General features: G+C 35.5%; 1 pseudogene; it reads left to right on the top strand.

Moving 5' to 3' along the window:
- Positions 1–18,918, top strand: part of LOC144256899 (optineurin-like) — a 45,701-nt pseudogene extending 26,783 nt beyond the window's left edge.

Genomic DNA, 18,918 nt, shown 5'->3' with positions numbered 1-18,918 from the left:
TTTCCTTCATGTTACTGAGCTACTGAGGATTGAACTCAGCTCATGCTAGGCAAATATTCTACCACTGTACCACATTCTCAACCCTTCACTTTCTTGATGATATTATTTGCAGTACAAGAAAAAAAATATATTGATGTGATTTCTCTCTTTTAATCTTGTCATATATGCTTTTAGTATGGTATCTCAGAAATCATTGTCTAACCCAGTATCACAAGGCTTTACTCTGTGTTCTGAAGATTTTTATTGTTTTAGTTTTACAAGTCTGTGGTACATTCTGAATTCATTATTGTGTATGGAGTGATATAGAAGGCTAATTTCATTATGCTCTTGGTTCTGTTTCATTGATCTATATGTCCTTATGCAGGCACACAGTCTTGATTATGAGAGCTTTAAAAGAAAGTATTTTGCAGTTGAAACAGTTTAGAATTTTAACTATAAGGAGATCTCTTCTTAAATGTTAAATAAAAGTTTTTTTTTCTCCCAGATATAAAAAATAACCTGAAAGGCATGCCAATATTTGTCCAGTGTCTTATTTGGTGATCAACTCTTTTCAAAGGTGAAAAGGGCATGGAGGCATCTAGGTTTTTACCTGACACACTACTATTCAGAAAAGTTCAGAGTTAATGTCTAGGAACCTACTACCTCCATTGTCTTCTAATGAGGAAATATATTCATCCTTTATTTTCAGTAAATCCAAAAACATAGTAAGTAGTACAAATAAAAGCATTCTTTTTATTATTATAGTTGATTTTTAAAAGAAGATGTTCTGTGAATGAGACCTTTAACAGCAATGAGTAATCAGTGTGTTTGTATTTTAAAGGCATATTTTTATTTTTCAAGTTCTATATACCATTCCAAAAAGTCAAGTTTAATAAGCAATTCATCTTTAAACCAATATGATTGGCCTTATTAGTGGAAGTATAAACTTAGGAACTTGCTAGGTATAAATAATGATCTTTCATATGAAATATATATTACCTGCTTTCGAAAAAGTCATGGCTTTCTACCCAGATGCCTAGAGGTATTTATTTCTTCAGATTGTAGGTAATGAGTCAGGCTTGCCTTTGAGATGAAGTCCTTATGCCCCACATGAGCACCCTATAAAGGTCTCTTTCTCAATAACTCTCAATTTCTGCTTTATAACCATCTTTCTCTCAATATTTAACAACTGAAAAGTCAGTAACTAGCTGCTGAGAATAATGTTCTCTATGTGGGCATAGGATGATTTCTTCCTAGATAAGGTAGGTCTGAAATCAAGGAACAAAATCACTGACACATGAACAACCTGGCTTGATTTTTACACAGTATACACAGATATGATAAAAACACATGTGCAAGATATAACATGTCCTTTTCTGAAGTAAGTCAATTTTCAAGCATTTTCATTAATCATAGGAAATAGTTGTTCTAAATGTACATACCCTAAAAGTTACTCTGAAAATTTTTTAGGTGATTTATGGGGAAAGTGAACAGTAGATTTGTCTACAGTTTTGCCAAGATTAATATTTCATGTAATCTGTGTGTTTCTAAATATACTCTGATAGCCAATAAGAAGCAGGAAATTCTATAGGAAATGTAGCCCTGGAAAATTAAGAGGTGGCAATGAAAAGTCAGCTCAAGGTAAAAAAAAAAATTAAGAATGTTGGGGCTGGGGTTATGGCACAGTGGTAGAGCACTTGCCTAGCACATGTGAGGCACTGGGTTCAATCCTCAGCACCACATAAAAATAAATAAATATATTGTGTCCAACCACTACAACTAATATATATATATATATATATATATATATATATATATATATATATATATATATATATATATATTAAATTAAGAAAGCTGGGGGCCGGGATATAGCTCAGTTGGTAGAGTGCTTGCATTGCATGTACAGGCCATGGGTTCAATCCCCAGCACCACACACAAAAAAAATTAAGTTGTAACTGAATTATAAGTCAAAACCTGTGTCCTGTGTGAGTGGTGGTGTAAAGGCTACCCTCTTGCCCCCCACCATCTGGTACTTAACCCATTTATTGGGCTTAGCCAGAGACAGTACCTGTACACCAATTAGATTTGGCAAAATTTAACAGAATACAGTGTTATTTCACTTTTATCATCACTAGGTCCTTATTTAAAAATCAGTTTTACAGTCATATAATAAATTGTTCTATAAGCTTCTTAAAGAAAGACAACAGTTCTTTGACAAGCCATTCTAGCTACTTTTTCCTTCTTTCAACATATTTAAACATATTTACTTGGTTCTGTTGATATTAACTTCATATATTAGGCTGAAATTGTTATTTAAATTTTTTAAACATTTTATACATAATCTATTAATCTCCCACTATGCATGTTGAAGATTTAACATACTTACACATCATCAACACCACATAAATATGCTTTTGGATACCTCCATTTTGTCCTTTCTCTGCCTCTGAAATTGATTATATTGAAATTTAGTTAAGATAATTATTCAGCATGCACACACATAGCACACACACACAAAACACACACATACACACACACACACACACACACACACACTTCACAGGTGAGCTATATTCTATGCCATGACCACTTTTCCTTTTGACAAAACTTTTTTTAACCTCTGTGTATAATTCTTTTTTGAAAATTTGCTGCTGAGTGTGGTAGCACAAGCCTATAATCCCATCTCTACTCAGGAGAGTGAGGTAGGAGAATTACAAGTTCAAGGCCAGCCTTAGCAACTTAATGAGACTATCTCAAAATAAAATTTTAAAAAAGGGTTGAGGATGGAGCTCAGTAGTAGAGCTCTTGCCTGGCATGCACAAGGACCCAGGTTCAATCTCTTAGCACTGCTTTATTTTTTGCTTAAATCTTAGTCCATTTTCTGCTGCTATGCCAGATTACTATAGATGCTTACATCTTAAACAATGTAAGTTATATGGCTCCTGGTTCTGGAGACTGGGAAGTTCAAGATAGTGGCTGCTTCTGCTTTAGTTCTTCTTACTATGTCATAACATGGAAGAAGGGCAAGCAAGCATGCACAATAGAAAAACAGAGCTACTGTCATTGTTTTATTAGGTTCTCACTCCTGAGCTTAAAGCAGCTTTAATCCATGCATGACTATACTGTTATAGTGGCAGTGGCAATTAATCAACATTAAGTTTCAGTTTCAGAGGGTGACTTTCAAACCCTAGCACTGAGTTTCCCCCATGTACTCTCTTCCAATGAGGAAATCTCTTAATTACTTTAGAAAACATTGATAGCATAGTAGTGTGCTTTTCTTGCAGAATCTTCTCCAAGAGTCTCACGTGTTCACTTCTGGGTCCTGCTGTATTGTAGTCATCTCAACATCTTCCTTTGGCATCATCCTGTGGAATTCCTTCAGCTCCCCAGTGTTGGATCTCATTTCCTTAATCCAGTGCCTTTCTTACTCTTTTACTAAGTAGTGTACACTACATCTCCATACTGAGAATATGAGGAGTATGTTTTCTGAGGTCTACTTATCGAAAAAAAATCTCTCTACCTTTATACTTAATGGATAGTTGGGTTAGATACAGAATTCTAGATTGGACATTATTTTCTTTCCAATTTTTGAAAGCATCACCTCATTGTATTCTAGCTTCTAGATTTACTGATGAGAAATCTATTGCTACTCTGATCCTTATCTTTTTGTATGAAAACTTTTTGTCTTTCCTCTTCTCTGGAAGTTCTTTGCTTTGTCTCAAGTATTCTGAAATTTCACATGTGCTCTGGGTGTGAGCCTATTTTTTAACCTTGCACCTTTTAATTCTGCAAACTCATGACCTTAACTGAGCAACATCACCTGCCCTTTTAATTTTTAATTTTGAGACAGGGTCTTGCTAAATTGCTCAGGGCCTTGCTAAGTTTCTGAGGCTGGCCTTGAACTTGTAATCCTCCTGCCTCAGTCTCCTGAGCTACTGAGATTACAGATGTATCCTACTACTCCTAGCTGACCTTCATTTCTTGAAAAATAATCACAAATTAAAGATTATTTCCTAGCCTAAATTTTCTTTTTCCTTTATTTGCCTTCCTAGAACCTACTATTGTTTTATTTTGAATTGGATCTCCTGGACCCATCATCTGATTTTCTTAACTTTTACTCATCTTTGGCATCTCTTTTTCATTTTCCTTTTTCAGTTTTCATTTCTGTTGTATTGGGGAAGTGCTCATGCGTGGGTGCACATGTGCACATGCTTGCTTGCTTTTAATGTTCCTTTCTCAATGGCTGTGGTATATTTCCTATGTCTCTGGGGATAGCACCTCCCACCTCCCACTGGTATATTTTACTTTCTGTAGAAAATATTTGTTTTATTTTAAGGTAATGTTGTCTGGAAATCTTGGCTGTTTGATGAGATTTAAGAGTAAGTAAGTAAGTAAGAGTTAGAAGTTTTGTGAGCATCTGGAGGGAGATAAGCTGAGAGGTTCCTGGGGAAACCCCAAGTCTGAAACTTAAAATATTTTCCCTTTCCTGGTCAGATTCTCTTGAGAAGATGCTTCTAACCTCCTGCCTAAAGGACATTTTTCTAGATTCCAATGTTCTTGAGATGAGTAGGTAAAGAAGGCTGAGGCCTTCAGCTGAATCTATGTAAATCGTTCCCTTTTAAATAGAAGGCCCAATCTCTCTGCATAACTCTTCTGAGTCCAGAATCCTTTGTTTTATCTTCCATCACTTTTTAAACAGGTTCCACCTTTACCACATCCAGAGGTACCCATTACCCCCAGCCTTTTTGGAGTTCCCACAGTGTAAATCATGTTATTTATTGGCATTCCCTACTGTTGGCTTAGGGTCACCTTCCTCGCATGCTGAGCCTGTCCCCACTTAGTTCTGTGCTTTCTAAATTTTGTTGTTTGCTTTCACCTTCTCTTTGTTCCTATAGTTACATAGGTTTTTGAAAGTCATTTTCATAGGATTAGGGGTAGGAGAAGAATTATATGCACATACTTGACCTCCTATATTTAACCAGTCTCCATGTTTTTCATTTGTACTGGGTTGGCTTTCCTGCGATTATGACTCTGTGTAAAATGGTGCTGTGTCTGTTTTCTAAGGAACTTATAAACTCAGATGGATCCTAAAGGAAAAGTCTTTCCTTCTGCTAGTTTCTTATAAATGAGACAAACACACTCATGGAACACACACACATATCTACATGTGTATACACACACAAGAAATTTTAAAAAATGTTTTTGGATAGTCCAGTCACATGAAAACAGGCAGTATTCAAAATGAGTTATTCTTGGCTTTCACTTCTACATATATTCATATCTTAAATCACATCAGTTCTAGGAAGTCTTAGGATGAAAAACAAAACTAATGCTAATACAGTGAATGTAGAGATTTTTGAAAAACCCTGATTCTTTACCCAGATTTTGAAGTGTTCTTTGGAGTGATTCTGTAATTGCTACTCCTTTTGAGCCAAAAGTAACTTTTTAACATTCTGTAATTTTTCAGAATTTCAGATTTTGAAAATAAAGCAAATGATCATTCTGAAGTTGAGACCCAGACAGAGGACAGCAAAGAAAAAGAGAATGAAGAGGAGAAATATACAGAGACTATGGGTACTAAGATTCCAAGACTGCTGATACAACGAGTGGATAAAAAGTAATACAGTGGCTGCAATGTGTATTAGCTTTAAAAAAGTGTAGAAATAATATTAATAGTAATTTTTTTTTATTTCTCTAATATTTCTTGTCCTGGTTTGAGCTTCATTCAGTATTAATTATAGTGAGATATATTCCGATCAATATTCTACAAAATCACTCCTATACCTTTTCTTGTCTCCTAAATCCTTATGTGAGAAACCTCACTACATTAAAAAGGAACTTCATCTACTTTATAATGAGATCACTTGAGGATATAACTCAGAAAATTGTAGGATTCAAAGACCCTGGTTGTATGCCTCTAATGGTAGGAACGAAGTAGTTGGAATGAGAAAGGTCCATGTATTCACTATTGTGTGAAACTTAGAGATGTATCTTTCAGTCTGAAGAGTCTTAAATTTAGAAATAGTTAATGAAACCATGAAGTTATGATAGCCACAGTAGTCCATGTGATAGGTACTTATATAAAATAGCCATTTTAACTAATGGACTTATTGTGTTATTATCTTGGGCAAGTTATTTATCAAATGCCTACTGTTGGCCATTTGTTCAAGAGAATGGAGACTATTTAGAAAACAGATGTAGAGACCACTAGTGTGTAACAGCACTCTATTGACAAAAACTAATTCAACTATCTATCTATTACTCATTTATGAATTACAGACTGCTAGGGAAAAGGCTGTATAACGAAAATGTTGTGCAAACTAGAAACATAAATTAGCAAGGAAATATGTAGATGAATTGATAGACAATAAATAGGGATATGCTTTGATATCTCTATGATCACTGATCCATATGTAAGATTACTTATTAGTGATAAAAAATCATTATCAGAAGAGCATGGAAATTGATTAATGCTCTATTAGGAAGTAGAATTGTATCCAAAATATTTCTTTTCATGCAAGATATTTGGGGTTGTAATTGTGAAAATTTTATTCATTTACCAGTCAGTCTTATTTCCATACCAGTGGTTGAGACTCTTTTCTCACAAAGAAGTGCATTTAATCTTGTGATAATCAAGTGTGAATGTTTGGTATTTCCTGTATGATAGGTTGGAAGCCAAGTAGAAACGTTGAACCTTCAGGCGATATCGCTGTTTAAGGAGCTTCAAGAGGCTCGTACAAAATTGAGTGAAGCCGAGCTGATGAAGAAGAGACTTCAAGAAAAGTAAGAGAAAGAGGTTGCTTTTATCCTCTTTGGAAAAATACACATTTTTATTAAATATGTTACTACATATAAATATAGTTCTATATATTTACTGTATATTTACTATAATTTTATGTATGTTACTATGTTACTGAGTAAAAGAAAAACAGGCCTAAGTAAAATATGAATTCAGAAAACACTATTGTACAGGTTAATGTATAAGCATAAACTTCTTGTTGTAATATGAAAGAATGGGGACTTTGATTCTAAGTATACTAGCCTACGTGCCACCTGTGCAAAGTAGCAAGCCAGATTTCCTATACTGTGACAACACTGATGTGAACACACACAAAAGAAAGCTGAAAAGAGACTGAGTGAAGTTTAGGGAAAAGTCCATCTCAATCTGTTGTTTAATCAATCATTAAAGCTAGCATATAAATTGAGAATTTTACATTTACTTATTTCTTTTGATCTAAGAAGTTACCCAAAATGTAGCAAATATAACTTGTTTGTGTCATTATCTTGGGCAAGTTATTTATTTAACCTCTCTGTACCTAAGTTTTGTCATGTGTAAATTATGTGTCATAATTTCTCTAATGTACACCAAATTAAATAAGATATTTAATGTGCTTGGCTTTAATGCTTTGTACATAGCTGTCATTTATTTGTTTTTGCTATTATTATATTGAAATTCATTTTAATTTTTTTTAGTTGTTGATGGACCTTTATCTTATTCATTTATTTATACATGGTGCTGAGAATTGAACCCAGTGCCTCACATATGCCAGGCAAGTGTTCTACCATTGAGCCACAACCCCAGATCGAAATTCTCTTTTTGATATTTAAAACAACCTGTGGGGGCTTCCTTTTTCCTTTGTTGAGTCTTTATTAGAAATCCAAGTTTTGGTGATTGACAGAACTTTTTCAAATACAAAAAGTACCCATGGATCACTATATGAGAATCACTGCTAGCCAACTTCTACTTTGGTCTGTATTTAGCTAAGAAAAATATATTTATATGACTACATACACCAATTATTCAAAGATGACACTACCTCATATCACCTTAGATCTGTACTTATTTATTTTTAGACATAAAAGTTCAGCGATATGGACATGTCTAGTAAAGAAGCAGAATGGATAAAATATTTTACTTTACATTCATAAATCCTACAGTCCTTAAACTTCTCTGAATTTAACCTGTTCTTGGGATGTGTTGAAAAGCCACCAAGAAGTGAAATTGCATTGTTTATCTTCATCTTTCTTAGATGCCAGGTCCTTGAAAGGAAAAATTCTGCAACCCCAGCAGAGCTGAATGAAAAGCAAGAGCTTGTTTATAATAACAAGAAGCTAGAGCTGCAAGTGGAAAGCATGCGATCGGAAATCAAAATGGAGCAAGCTAAAACAGAGGATGGAAAGTAAGTACACTGTGCAGAATGGAAGCTTTCCCAAAAGAATACCTTTTTAAAATACAGATTGGAATTAGGAATAGAGAATAAATTCACAAAATTTGTTTTTTATTTATCTGAAAGAGTACTATGAGATACTTTGGAGGGATAAAATTTTAAAGGTTTATTATAACAAAATTATTCTTTGTATCTAGCTTGTTTTTTCCCCAGAAACTATTGTTTTGAGAGTAAGAAAATGATAGTAAATGGTGGAATTATAAAGATAAGAGGACATTTTGCTACTGGAGTGTTCAGAAGATGATTCGGAGGCAAGGCTTTGAGTTTGTGATATCCTCCTGCAAGATTCTGTTTATTAATATCTTTTTTAATAGGTCCAAGTTAGCCATTCTATAGTTAACACACAACAAGCTTCTTCAAAAACATAATAATGCATTGAAAACAATTGAGGAACTAATAAGGAAAGAGGTACTCATACAAAAATAGATTATTGATTAATGGAAACTGTTGAGCATTTTATACCTTAAAAAAAGTTACCTGAATCCTTGACTAAGTCCCATTTCAAAAGTTGCTTTTCAGTTTATAATTGATTTCTTGTGTCATAATATTTACAACTTCTCACTTATGTACAATGTGCTTTGTGTTACAAAGGTAGTGTTCATGTTCCACCATCAGAAAGTAAGCATTTGTATTTCTCAGAGTAGGTAGAGAGAGCTGTAGGAGAGCTAAGAGCATGGGCTCCTATGTGCACAGTGTACAGTAAGGCAGCTGGCTAGGGCTGGAGGGGCCATTCACATGTGATTGTACAAGGCCAGTTTGCCTGCCTGCAGTGAACTTGGAACCCTGGATGCACTGGTTTGCAATTTAAATTGATAATAATGCCCAGCATGGTGTGATAATTTATAGACAATGGAAACTTTGAATTAGAAAGTCTTTGAATTTATATTCTTATAAATATACTCTTTTTTAGAGGGGGTTGTTTTTTTTTTAATTGCTTTTATTTTTTAAATACACGACAGTGGAATGCATCACAATTTTTATTACACATATAGAAGATATAAAGAATGTTCATACCAATTCATGTCTTCATATATGTACTTTGGATAATGATGTCCATCACATTCCTCCATCATTGCTAACCCCCTGCTCCCTCCTTTCTCCTCCCACTCCTTTGCCCTATCTAGAGTTCGTCAATTTTGGAGGGGGTTATTATGTCTCTATTTCAGTATTATCTTTTAAAAATATTGTTGTTTTAAATCAGGAAACTGGGCTAGGACTGTAGCTCAGTGATAGAGCACTTGCCTGGCATGTGTGAGGCACTGGGTTCCATTCTCAGCACCACATAAAAATAAATATATTAATAAAGATATTGTGTCCATTTACATGTAAAAAATATTTTAAATAAATAAATGAGGAAACTATGATTTGCAAACCATATGTTAAATGAATACAATTTTCTGAGTAAGTTGGTATAGATAATGAACAGACTAATTTAAAGCTAATGATTTTTATTTATTTTTTATTTCTTTATGTATTTATTTGGTACTAGAGAGGGGCACTTTATTACTAAGCAACATCCCCAGATCCTTTTATTTTTCCTTTTGAGACAGGGCTTCCCTAAATTTCTTAGGCTTGGCTCAAACTTGTTACCTTCCTGCCTTAGCCTCCCAAGTAACTGGGATTATTAGTGTTAGCCACTATGCCCAACAAAACTAATAATTTTTCTTTAAAAAAAACTAAAGGTTTATCTAACATAGGCTACATTTCTAGAATCAAATTGTCTTTTGTAGTCAGAAAAAGTAGACAGGGCAGTGCTGCAAGAACTAAATGCAAAACTGGAAATGGCAGAGAGGGCACTGGCTTCCAAGCAGCTTCAAATGGATGAGATGAAACAGACCATTGCCAAGCAGGAGGAGGATCTGGAAACCATGGGTGTCCTTACGACTCAGGTAAGAAATGCTGTGGAACCTCAACTGAGTGGGATAAGCCCCAATTAGATTTGCAAATACAAAAGTGATGGTGTTTAATACACACACACACACACACATTATTTTATATTCCTTCCTCCAGTGAAAATTTTTTTTTTTGAGAGAGAGAGAGAACCTTTTTTTTTTTCTTTTGGTAGATGGACACAACACAATGCCTTTATTTTTATGTGATGCTGCTCTACCACTGAGCCACAATCCCAGCCCCACCAGTGAAATTTTTAAAACTTTTAAGTTGATAAAATGTGTGCCAATGTCGTGTGTGTGTGTGTGTGTGTGTGTGTGTGTGTGTGTGTGTTGCTAGGGATTGAACCCAGGGTCTCACGCATGCTAGGCAAATGTTTACCACTGAGTTACACCCCCAGTCTGCAGAGTGCACAGCTCAAATGAATTTTATTTATCTATGTTCCAACACTGATAGGAAATTGGGTTATTTTCATTCATGGCATTATAATTAATGCTACTGTGACATTCCTGTAGATATCTCTGTTCTCATGTGCACTCATTCTCTGTTGAGTTCACACCTGGAAGTGGAATTTGTAGTTCACAGGCTATGCATGTTACTCAGTGTAGTAAGTAAACAGTTTTCCAAAAGTGGTTGTACCACTTTGGAAATGTTCACTCCCATCCACAGAGTTTCCATTGCTCTACGGTCCTACCCATGCATGTATTATCAGTCATTTTACTTTTATTGATTTGGGGTTTTGTAATAGTATCACATTTATTTGATGTTTCATTGATGACTAATGAGTTTGAGTACTCTTTCAAATGTTTGTTGGTCTTCTAGGTATTCTTTTTTGTGATGTGCCTGATACAACTTTGCTCATTTTTTCTTTAGGTCTGTCTGGCTTTTTCTTGATTTTATTGATTCCATATATAGTCTGATATAAGCCCTTATCATTGTTTTGCCTTTTCACTCTCATAAAAAAGTCTTTTTTAAAAAATATTTTTAGTTGTAGAGGCATACAATACCTTTATTTTATATATTTATTTTTAGGTGGTGCTGAGGATCAAACCCAGTGCCTCACACGTGCTTGGCAAGCACTCTATCACTGAGCCACAGCCACAGCCCTCAAAAAGGAGTCTTTTGATGAGAAAGGTTCTTAACATTAAAGTAGTCCAAGATACCAGTCTTTCCATTTATAATTAGTATCTTTTTTGTGTCCTATTTAAAAAACTTTCACTACTCCAAGGCCAAGAAGATACTCTTTTTGTTGTCTTCTAAACACTTTTCCGTTTTATCTTTTACATTAAGATCTATGGACTATCAGAAATTGGCTTTTAAATATAGAGTGAGATAAGAATTTGGATTTATATTTTTTTCTATGTGTCCAGGTGTCTGGGTTCCATTTAGTAAAAAGCCATCTTAAGTGCTCTGCTTGCTCCTTCTTCTTGTGAAGGGTATGAATATCAACAGATGGAGATCATTGGAGCCATCTCAGGGGCAGAGAAGTAGTTTGCGAAAATGGACTTTTGTCTAGGTTCATATACTGATATGGCCAATTTTCTCCAAGATTAAGAGCTACGAAACTAGTTTATAAAATAAGGATAGCAATTCCCAGGACTTTTTAAAAAATATTTTACTAGTTGTTGATGGACCTTTATTTTATTTATTTATTTATATGCAGTGCTGAGAATCAAACCCAGTGCCTCATACATGCTAGGTAATTGCTCTACTACTGAACCATAACCCCAGCCCCAATCCCAGGACTTTTGATATAGGAAATGAACATCCTACACGGAGACTTCACATGTGTCTGGAATTCAATAAATCGTAACTTTCTATTATTTTAAATTTAGCTTAAGAGCAGCATTCTTAAGTTTATCCAGCAAAGTGAATAAGCCACTTACTATATTATATTAGTTCTGAATATCTTTTTTTAAAAAAGAAACAGGAGTGTTTTACTGAATTCATGTTGCATATATTGCCTAAACCACCTATATCAGTTCAGTTTCAGGGTCCTAACTGTTTAAGCACACATGAACACACAGTTCATATCTACTATTTGAAAGTAGTTGGAAAGTTGTGATTATTATACTTGTTTCTAGCAGGAGTATGTACCTATCATTCACAAGGCCTACCTGAGGATGCAGCACTCTCAACCTAATAAACAGGTGATCTGCAGGGAATCCACATTCATCTCAGTAGAAACTTCTTTACTTTTTTCCTCTAACAGATGGAGGTTTATTGTTCTGATTTTCATGCTGAAAGAGCAGCAAGAGAGAAGATTCATGAAGAAGGGAGCAACTAGCATTGCAGCTGGCAATTTTGCTAAAAGAACAACGTTTTTGAAGATGGAGGCAGGTAAGGTAAAGCAAGAGAAAGGTAGAACATATGACAGCATGGGTTGTAGGAGAGGTTACCTGTCAAAGATGTTTCCTAATTTGAGCTATTAGAATCACTCTACCTACACTTTTGTTCCTATACTTGGCTTATTAACAAAGCTGGACAAAGACTTGTAGGAAACCAGTCAAGTTCTTGGCTTTGAGAAAAGCTGTGAAAATATGTTTTATGTGTCCCAATGTTACCCTGCTAGTCGTGAGTGAAATATACTATACACTTTAAATTTTTAATGTGCTTTGAAAGAAAATACTTCCAAAATTTCTCCCGATTTTTAAAATTTCATCTTGGGAAAGTTTTAAATTCTAGAAAAATACAGAGGAAAAAAATAATACACAGCAAAATACACACAATCCTGAATTGACAATTGCTAGTGTATCTTTTTTTTGCTTCTTTTTTTTTTATTAAAGGGAGCTTTAGATAAAGTTGGAGTCTCTTGTTCCATATCCTTCCTTTATTCTCCTCTTCCTTTGCTTTGTACAAACAAAGTTTAGTGGGTAGCCTTCCCATCTATATTATACATGTGTATACATACACTCCAATATAATATTTTAAAACAATATTATTACTCTTTGTTTAAATTACAAAATAATCAGTGTAGATATTATTCTGTAATTTTATGTAACATTGTGACTTCAAATGCTGTCTATTTTGATTCATGCTGATTTAATTCATTGTTTTAATACCTGTGTAGTATCTTAGTGTAGAAATGTATAACTTATTTTCTAATCCATTCTAGTATCAATTAATAGTTTGATTATTTCCTAGTTGATTTTTAATGATCTTACTTTTACCTCATAGTATGCTGGTGCCTTTATTATATAAAAATCAATTTAATCTCACTTTCTGATTTTTATGAACCTTGACACTGCAGTTTGACTCTTTTTTCCCCCCATACTTTTGTTGACTGCTTCGTGTTGTCATGGTTCAGAGTTACACAACATCACATATAGTGTTGCTTTTAATCCCAGTAGGCAATCCTTGATGGAAATGCAGAGCCGGCATGGGGCAAGAACAAGTGACCCAGACCAGCAGGCTTACCTCATCCAAAGAGGTGAGTTACATTCAATTCTAGGATATTCAGGGAATATCCTACTAAGAAGGCACCCAAAGAAAAAAAATCCCACTATATTCTATAAAAGGGATTTCACATTAAGCTACCCCAAATACAGCACCCTTCAGTCTTATTCCCCTAGTACTCAGATCTCTATCCATTACTAATACCAAGCTGGACTCTTCACCCCATGCTGTAGACTACAGATATTAGGCGATCTGCATCATCCCCTTCAACTCATCTTAAGCCTCTACTTGCATATATTTATTTGTGCAGTATCCTTCATGTAGATGTCCTTTCCATGCATATTCCTGTCTTCTTATAGTCTCCTTCCAATTAATTCTTATCCCATCTTTAAAACCCTTTTCAGACAGGCACACTCCTATAATCCCAGTAATTTAAGAGGTTAAGGCAGGAGCATCACAAATTCAAGGCCACATGGGCAATTTAGCAAGACCCCTTCTCAAAATTAAAAAAAAAAAATAAAAGGGAATGGGATGAAACTCAGTGGTAGAGCACTCCTGGGTTCCATCCTCAGTATGGCCAAAAAAAATTTTTTTTCATATTTTCCTGTCTCCAAATTGTCACCTTTCTGAACTTCCAAAATACTTCATTCTTCTGCTATCTTTTAAGTATTTATATATTGAAATATGTATTTAAGACCTCTGCTAAGTGATGAGCTCCCAGGACAGTAAATTTTCTTGTTTTAGTACTGGAGATTGGACCCAGGAGTGCTCTACCACTAAGCTACATTCCCATCCCATCCCTTTTTATTTTTTATTTTGAGAAAGGCACTTGTTAAGTTGCCCAGGTTGGTCTTGAACTTGTGATTCTTCTGTCTCAGCTCCCAGGTCACTACTATTGCAGGTATGCACCACTACACCTGGTTTGTGAACTATATATTTTCACCCAATACCTGGTGTTTTGCACATAATAATGTTAGCATTTTTTTTTTTTGAGAGTGTACTATGTTCAGGCACTTTGCTGATCTAACTTCGTCTGTATTATTTAATTTAATTTTCAAAAAATTCCATGAGGTCTATATAATCATTTTCTAAAAAAGACAAAACTAAAATTTTGACAAGGTTAAGTAACCCAGGATTATAAGGCTAGTTGGGAGCAGAATTGGAAAAGGAACCAAAGGTTATCTGACTTTGACTACTACATAGTATACTGCGTGTAACCGATATCATTTAATTTTGTAATACACCCAGATTTTAATTTCCTAAGTAAAACTGATCATGATACATTTTAAAAGAGTGGTGCTCTATTTAGTACATGATTTTATACTTGTATAATACACTAATAATATGCTAGTAATAATGTTCTGTAATTTATAATGAATCACTGAAAGGAAAATATTAACCTTAATTCTAGGTATTAAAAAATAAAATTCCAAGATCAAAGACTAACATAGCTAGAAAAAATAAATTAATGGCAGTGCCATCAAGTAGAGTCTGAGTTCAGGATCCCCCTTAAATATCACAAAAAAGCTTTTACATTTTTGTTTGTAAATATTTTATCAGGTTAAGTCTCTTCATATACCAACGACTATTGAAATGGAACTGCAATATTTTCATCAGTAAGGACACAATATTAACACATATAATGAACTGATGAATCTCAGGGAAATTTCTCTGAGTATCTTTTTTTATTTTCTATCTTTCCCCTTCCCCAACCCGCCAATGTCCTATTACAGGAACAACAAAAAGTTAAACATTAGACGTAGTAATTCAGGTTAAAAATATGCATAGGATTATTCATGGGGAAAATGCAGAAAAGCTACCATTTGATCTAACAAAAATATTACCCTAGGTCTGGGGTTGTGTCTCAGCAGTAGAGCTCTCGCCTAGCATGTATAATGCCCTGGGTTCAATCCTCAGCATCACATAAAAGTAAATAAAATAAAGGTATTGTGTCCAACTACAACTAAAGAATAAATGTTTTTTTTTTTTAAAAATATTACCCTGAAGCATTTTTTAGCATCAGTGGGTAAAGTTATGTTTTTCTCAGAGACCTACAGCTGCCCACTCCTTTGATTTCTTTCCACTTACCTGATTTCTCTCTCTCCCTCCCTCCTTCCTTTCCTTTTTCTTTCCTTTCCCCCATCCCCCCATCAGTACTGGAGATTGAATCTGTCACTACCATGCCTGTCTATATGTGTCTGATTCTAGAAATGTCCAACAAGGTAGTCTGGGGTCAAATTGTTGCCGACTGCTGTCCCAAAGGCTGTGATTCTACCCATCAGAATGAACAGGGGATTTTTAAAGAGGTGATTCAGAGAAAATGAGATTAAGGAGAAGATCAGGAAGGAGAAGATTAGGGAAAAGATGATCAGGAAGGAGAAGATCAAGGAGAAAAAGGTTGGAGGGGAAAAAAAAATCATGTAAGATTCAAAGACACAAGGGATATTAGTCAAAGCATCAAGTGAGCCCATTACAAAAAGGTCAGTCTCTTGCTCGTGGATGTCTTAAGGAATGATTGTTGTTCTTTATAAGGGAAAAAACTATTTATATAAAAAAAGACTGGTCAGTTTCTGTCTGCTCTGTTCTAGGACTTGGTTAAGTGACAGGGAATAGAAAGGCATAAGGTATGGTCAAGTCCTTAAGGGCTGTGGTATAGCTGGAGACAGAATGTGCACATAAAAACATAAATTCATGTACAAGATAGCATGTAGGTAAATAAAAGGAATAGTGGTGAAGATAAGAGAAAAAGCTGATCATAAAGGCACAGAGAGTTAAGAAAAGCCTTGAAAAAACATGATTCTAACCTTGACCTTGAAGCTAGGATTTGTATAAGTGAAGTATGAGAGTAAAAGGGCAAAGGCAGAAATGAGTGTGATCAGTTGATAATAAAAACTGACTAAGGGGCTGGGGATGTGGCTCAAGCGGTAGCGGCACACTTGCCTGGCATGTGTGCGGCCTGGGTTCGATCCTCAGCACCACATACAAACAAAGATGTTGTGTCTGCCGAAAAACTAAGAAATAAATACTAAAAAATTCTCTCTCTCTCTCTAAAAAAAGGGGTGGGAGGGAAACTGACTAAGCTTTTTATGGATTGGAGAGGCAGGAGGCAGAGGGAACCTTGAGCAGGCTGCTATAGCACCAAAAAAAGCACACATGGAGACAACAATGGAGAACCAACAATGCCAATGGCAGATTACAACCCACAGGCCAAATCTGGCTTGTCATCTTTTTTTTTTTCCTTTTAAAGAGAGAGAATTTTTAAATTTTTTTTTCAGTTTTCAGTGGACACAACATCTTAATTTTTTTTTTTAATTTTTATGTGGTGCCGAGGATCAAACCCAGCATCCCACACATGCCAGGCGAATGCGCTACCACTTGAGCCACATCCCCAGCCCCCTTTCATGTGTTTTCACAAATAAATTTAATTGGGGATGTAATCATGCCCTTTTGTTTGCATCCTGTCTTTGGCTGCTTTCATGCTACAGTGGCAGAGATTTTATTTATGATTTGCAAGGCCTATATAATATTTTCTCTTTGGTCCTTTACAGAAGTTTGTTGACCCTTAATCTCAAGCAATGAGACAATTAGAAAGCCCTGCTTCAAAAATCATACTTTATGATGAATACAATAGTAAAATATGCTTCTTGAGCCGGGGATGTAGATCACTAGTAAAGCACTTGCCCAGTATGCAAAGACCTGGGTCTGGGTCTCGGCACTGAAAAAATGTAAAGAAAACAGAAAGTTTCTTAAGTTTATTTTTTGTCTGAAAGTCTTACATGTTATTGAATTCAGTAATGTATTATGAAGCAAATAACAATGGTAAAGATCCAAAAACAAAGTTTTGGGGATGAACTAAAGTATGGGCTGAGACTCTAAAAATATAAATTGCTTTGCTCTGGTCCAGAAAGGTCAGGCCTGAGAGATGCCCAGAAGACAGAAGTAAATCTCAGCAATGATCACAGTTTGCATTGATCTAGGACCTCCCAAGAGTAAGAGCTTGTTTCAAACATTCTCTGATTTAGGTTTCAACCTCAACCTAACTCAGAAATGGGGGCAATAACAGGATTCATTCTTCAGTTGTTTCTCTTCACTGACTTTCCTTGGGCAATTCATATTCTTTCCAAGGCTCTTCTCATAGGTTACTCATCCAGGAGGCCTTTCTGCATTGGGGCTCTTTTCTTTCTTTTTTTTTTTTTAAGAGAGAGAGAGAGAGAGAGAGAGAGAGAGAGAGAGAGAGAGAGACAGACAGAGAGAGAGAGAGAGAGAGAATTTTTAATATTTATTTTTTAGTTTTCGGCGGACACAACATCCTTCTTTGTATGTGGTGCTGAGGATCGAACCCGGACCGTACGCATGCCAGGCAAGCATGCTACCGCTTGAGCCACATCCCCAGCTCTTCTTACTCCTACCCAACCCCACAGTGCCTAACACTCTCCCCCTTCCACACCACCACTGCCCCTTCTCTTACCTGGCTTCCCCACCTTGTCAGTACCCTGCACATCCGTGAGGGCTTACAAGTATCTGCTGAATAAATGGGAGTGAGTGTTTTGCTTCTAAAACGGTGCATACTGTTGCAGGAGACCCATCCCATACTCTCATGATTCCTTTCTTCATATTCTCTCCCTCTTTTGCTTCTATCCAGAACCTATATTGTCCTGTACCTAGAACTGAAACTATGTCTTTACAAAGACTCACACCTGGAATACAGTTTAAATCCTGAAAAATATAAAAGTAGCAGATACTATCTGTGGAGATTTCTCTGTGCATACAATGATGTCTTCCATTAAACAGTGTGGTGATGTACACCTGTAATCCTAACTACTTTGGAGGCTGAGGCAGGAGGATCCTAAGTTCAAAGCCAGTCCTCAGCAACTTAGCCAGACCCTCAGTAACTCAGCAAGACCCTGTCTTGAATTTAAAAAAAAATAAAAAGGACTGGGAATGGTATCCCACTGGGTAATGATTATCAAGTTTAACAGATGACCAAATTAACCAAGTTATTAAAATCAAGCAGAAGTTCTTTTCAAGGTGGAACTAATGAAACTTTTCATTTCCTGCTTATTCCCAGGAGCTGAGGATAGGAACTGGCAGCAAGAGCAATCACAAGAGAATTCCAATTCATTCTTGTCCCAAGTGTGGAGAAGTTCTGCCTGACATAGATACATTACAGATTCATGTGATGGACTGCATCATTTAAGTGTTGATGTTTCACCTTCCCCCAAACTGTTGGTAAATGTCAGCTTTTTCCTCCAAGACTTGTACTTTTGTCTTATTTGTTTTCACTCAAATATTTTGCCTCATTATGCTTGTTTTAGGAGGGAAAAAAAAGATGTATCAATTCTAAGAGAACACTTTGTGGATTTCCATGAGCTCACAAAATGGAATCCTTAACCACTGCCCTTCTGATAATAAATTCAGTAGT

This window comes from Urocitellus parryii, chromosome 9, assembly GCF_045843805.1.
Source record: "Urocitellus parryii isolate mUroPar1 chromosome 9, mUroPar1.hap1, whole genome shotgun sequence".
NCBI classification, from domain to species: Eukaryota; Metazoa; Chordata; class Mammalia; order Rodentia; family Sciuridae; genus Urocitellus; species Urocitellus parryii.
Note: the sequence above shows the minus strand (reverse complement) of the source record. Positions and strands in the feature narration are given on the sequence as shown.